At 39.6% G+C, this 4,697-nt stretch overlaps 1 long non-coding RNA gene across 1 annotated transcript; it reads right to left on the reverse strand.

Moving 5' to 3' along the window:
* Window positions 1-1,882: 1,882 nt before the first annotated feature.
* Window positions 1,883-4,296, reverse strand: LOC309709755. Its single transcript, XR_014277595.1, has 2 exons — window positions 3,571-4,296; window positions 1,883-2,907 (listed from the first exon to the last, which is right to left on the reverse strand). It is a non-coding gene; the product is annotated as an uncharacterized lncRNA (long non-coding RNA).
* Window positions 4,297-4,697: the final 401 nt, after the last annotated feature.

Consider the following 4,697-nt stretch of genomic DNA (forward strand, 5'->3'; position numbering starts at 1 on the left):
TTGCTAAATTGCTAATGACAAAAAATTACCAGGAAGCTGCAATTGGGCAGCAATCTCCATCCAACTCCTGTCACGTTTGTTGTGGTCATGGTAATTTTTTAAAGCCACATCAAAAAGGCTCAGATGAGCTTGCCAAAGTTCAACCAGTTGTGCCTCTATCGCTTGTGTCCAGACAAAACGCTGCACTGCCATGCTACTCCGTCTTTTTCGCTGACGTTTATGTATTTGCGCGTGCGCAGTGTGTGAAGCTGTGGTGACACCCTCACGACGGTGAGGGTGTCACCACGGTCGTGAGGATTTCAAACGAAATCTACTATATATACTATATATACTACACGATGAAGGCCAAAATCGGGCCGATCGCCAAAACGGTTGCACGACTGAAAAATCGGCTCAAAATGGGCCAAAAATCGCAGTGTATGCCCAGCTTAATGCAGTGAAATTCAGCAAAAGGCAGCCAGAGCTCTACAGCTTCAAACACAAAGCAGGAAAATGTTCATGACAAAATCAGCACAAAGACCAAAAAAGATGATATAGAGTTCAAGGAACTCAGTGAAGCTTCCAGACACTGATTAAGAATAAAACCTGCACAAGCTAGAGGTGAAGTTGGCCTGTGAGGGATCACTCACTGGTCCCCTGGCAACCACCAGTCCAACATGTGAGAACGGGCTAACCAGTCACTAGGGAGAATTGTGTATTCCCCAACAAGTTGCTTGAAAACCTTCTTATGATTGCTTTCAGCGCCTGCAGTTTGCATGGAAGTTTTTTTGTCACGGTCCTGGATCGATGACCCAGTGTTTTGTTTATTATTATTGTTCTATAATTTCTTTGCTGTGACTTGTGTTCTGATCTGATATTTGGTTTTCATCATTGTTATCACTACTAGTGTTTAAGCTTCTTTCTCTGTATTTCTCCTCCTCTAGCTCTCATGTGTTTTCTAGTTCTTAGGTTTTCCATGTGTCTCTTTTAGTCCAGTGTCAAGTCTGTGTCTTGTGAATTGTCTCTTGTTTCCTCACCTCTGTCAGTGCGCCCCAGGGCAGCTGTGGCTACAATGTAGCTTGCCACCACCAGTGTGTGAATGTGTGTGTGAATGGGTGAATGACTGAATGTAGTGTAAAGCGCTTTGGGGTCCTTAGTACGGTGGCCCCTAGAGACAAAGCACGTACAAACTCCAAAACACTTGCAAAATCCAAAACACAACGGAAGTGCTCCAGGACGCTAGGGGCAGTGTTGAGCTCGATTTGCAAAATAAACGGCAAGTTTGTCTGTATGGGACAGTCTAGTCTCCGTCGCGCTTCCCAGGTTGCCTAGCAACCATGATACTAACTGCTGGAAACGTGTCATACAACTTGGTTTGACAGAAATGAGGGAGAACATATTTTGTTCATTTGTTTGTTTGTACAAGAGCTTTGTGTGATTTGATAAGTATCTGAGGCTGAGACCACAGGACAGTAAAACATGATTTTTGGGCTTCATTTCTGTACTGAACAGTTTTTTCAAGATTAATTAGTAAATAAGAATTAGCTGATGTTGTTCATGAGACTAAAGTCATATCACTTTGGTAATGTAAATATAATATGGCAATATTATAGTTATTATATTAATCATTATTAGCTATTACAGCAGTGAACATGAACTCTGTGTCAAATACTGAGCTTCAGTACAGATTCAAGTTGCAGTTATTTATATGTCTTATCACCGTAAATCTTCACTCAAAGACAAGTATCTTTGACAGTGCATATATAGGTGTATCATATATAAGAGACAAATGTTGTTCCTTCAGTATTTTGGCATTACTAAATTTGGCTCATTGCTTACATATATTTATAAAAAGAAAATGTACAAGCTGTGATAACTGTTTCTGATAAAATGAAGAGTAGACTGATATATGAAATATTCCTTTATTGGGTGAGAAAATCAGACCATGTCATAACTGCTTTAAGTCATACAGAATAGATATCAGAGCCTTAAACAGGCTGGCTTCTGCTAAATGGGTCAAACTGGGCAGAAAGTATACAAACACATAACATCCTTATAGAATATGATGTAACACTATAGATCAACTTACCTCAGAATATATAAAGCAGGGGTGTCAAACTCAAATACACAGTGGGCCAAAATTCAAAACTGGAACAAAGTCGCGGGCTAACGTTAATATTTATTGAAATATATTTATTCCTCCAGATATAAGAATGAATCTTTTCTTATGGACTCAAACACATTTTGCTAAAAAACTGAATATGGAACAAGCAAAGCTTAATACTAAACAATATATATATTAGCTGTATAATACCAGTAGGCCAGCTCTGATAGTAATTTGGTATGGCTTCACGGGCCAAATGTAATTAGGCTGTGGGCCAAATTTGGCCCGCGAGCCAGAGTTTGACACCTATGATATAAAGCATATAAACAATTACAGCAATATGATGCAACAAACACAGCAGTGCTACTAACCCAAAATACTCAAAGCTTCATAGAACTGGAACAAACATTTATTTTTAGGTCCATTCTGCTGCTGATACATACTTTAGGTTTCTGAATATTAAACTTGTTGCTGCCTTTCATAGTGTGTAACTTGAAGGCCCTGAGTACTTTCTCCCACACTGAAAACACTGGAATGATCAAATTATTTGAACATTACCTAATAAGACTGATTCAGGACAGACAATTAGTTATTTTAAACTTTTCTAGCAGTCCTTCACAAACAGGGAACAGTCTGTCTATTCTCTCCATCTGTCAGCTGCTGCTGGCTCTTCCTCCTCCTCTTCCTCACACACTGCTGAGTTTGTCCTGGTGGATCATCAGGGGTGCAAAGCCTCACACGTGATGTGCAGCAGTGGGTCCCTCAGTCTGTCCTCACTCTGGACACTTGCAGTTGTCACACATGGAAATCAAATGTGTGATAAGCTGCAGGATTCAAACACAAGTGTGACTTATAAACACATGTTCATACTTTTATTACACAATCAGAGAGAAAGAAACAGAGAGCGAGTGCAGGACAGACAGACAGGTGACAGTCTCAGGTGTACACACTGCTACAAAACAGCACAAAAGAAGGAGGATTTAGTGTTTGTGTTATTACGAAACAAGAAGAGTTCCCAGATGGTACAGTGAACACATGTGTGACTCCTGTGATTAAAGCATCTTTCTTTCAGCTTAACGAGTGAACCGTCAGCTCGTTCAAACACACGTTAAAGTCAGTTTGGCTCGACACCACCGAACAGAGGCAGCAATATAACATAGCTAACATTAACAGTGCAGTGGATCCTGCTTGTGCCGTGATATTCAGGACTGCAAACCGAGCAACATCACTGACTTTCAGCTTGTTGTGTTTGTGGATATATGACTGACTTTAATTATCCACAAAATCATCACAATCTCTGTAAGACTAAGGTCGACTTTATATATATATCTTTTAAAGTAAAGGCTTTAAAACCAAGTTAATTCTGAAAGTACAGACATTGCTAATGTCACATAACTTTCCCGACATGTGGCCAACAATAATGGTTTAATGTTCTTCATTAAAAAAATATTGGCGCATAAATAAGTGACTTAATATTCAGTACTTACTTCTGAAAGTTTACTCTTCCTCCGCTCCGCTTCCACCGTTTTTTTTCGGCAAAATTATCCACACCACCACCGCACTATGAAGTCTGGGATATGTTGGGCCATGAAGGCTACACCGACCCATCCTTAAAATTCAGGGAAATTAAGGACGCATTTGAGGGCCGCATGTAGAACAGCCTTTGAATTGGGACAGCCTTCTCTTGTCGCTGTGACATAATCGGCCTTAAAATGCGGCCTTTAAGGCTGCAAACCCTAAATCCGGTCATTGGTACTTCCTGGCTTGTGTAGTTACTAGGTAACAAAAGCTCAACACTGCCCCTGGAGTCCTGGAGCACTTCCGTTGTGTTTTGGAATTTGCACGTGTTTTTGAGTTTGCAAGTGTTTTGGGTTTTGCAAGTGTTTTGGAGTTTGTACGTGTTTTGGAGTTTGTACGTGTTTTGGAGTTTGTACGTGTTTTGGAGTTTGTACGTGTTTTGGAGTTTGTACGTGTTTTGGCTTTTGCAAGTGTTTTAGATTTTGCAAGTGTTTTGGAGTTTGCAAGTGTTTTGGAGTTTGTACGTGTTTTGGAGTTTGCATGTGTTTTTTAGTTTGCAAGTGTTTTGGATTTTGCAAGTGTTTTGGAGTTTGTACGTGTTTTGGAGTTTGCATGTGTTTTTTAGTTTGCAAGTGTTTTGGATTTTGCAAGTGTTTTGGATTTTGCAAGTGTTTTGGAGTTTGCAAGTGTTTTGGAGTTTGTACGTGTTTTGGATTTTGCAAGTGTTTTGGAGTTTGTACGTGTTTTGGATTTTGCAAGTGTTTTGGAGTTTGTACGTGTTTTGGAGTTTGTACGTGTTTTGGAGTTTGCAAGTGTTTGGGATTTTGCAAGTGTTTTGGAGTTTGCAAGTGTTTTGGATTTTGCAAGTGTTTTGGAGTTTGCAAGTGTTTTGGAGTTTGCAAGTGTTTTGGAGTTTGCAAGTGTTTTTGGAGTTTGCAAGTGTTTTGGATTTTGCAAGTGTTTTGGAGTTTGCATGTGTTTTTTAGTTTGCAAGTGTTTTGGAGTTTGTACGTGTTTTGGGTTTTTCATGTGTTTTTTTGTTTGCAAGTGTTTTGGATTTTGCAAGTGTTTTGGAGTTTGTATGTGTTTTTTAGTT

This window comes from Aulonocara stuartgranti, assembly GCF_965226115.1.
Source record: "Aulonocara stuartgranti genome assembly, chromosome: 7".
Taxonomy (NCBI): Eukaryota; Metazoa; Chordata; class Actinopteri; order Cichliformes; family Cichlidae; genus Aulonocara; species Aulonocara stuartgranti.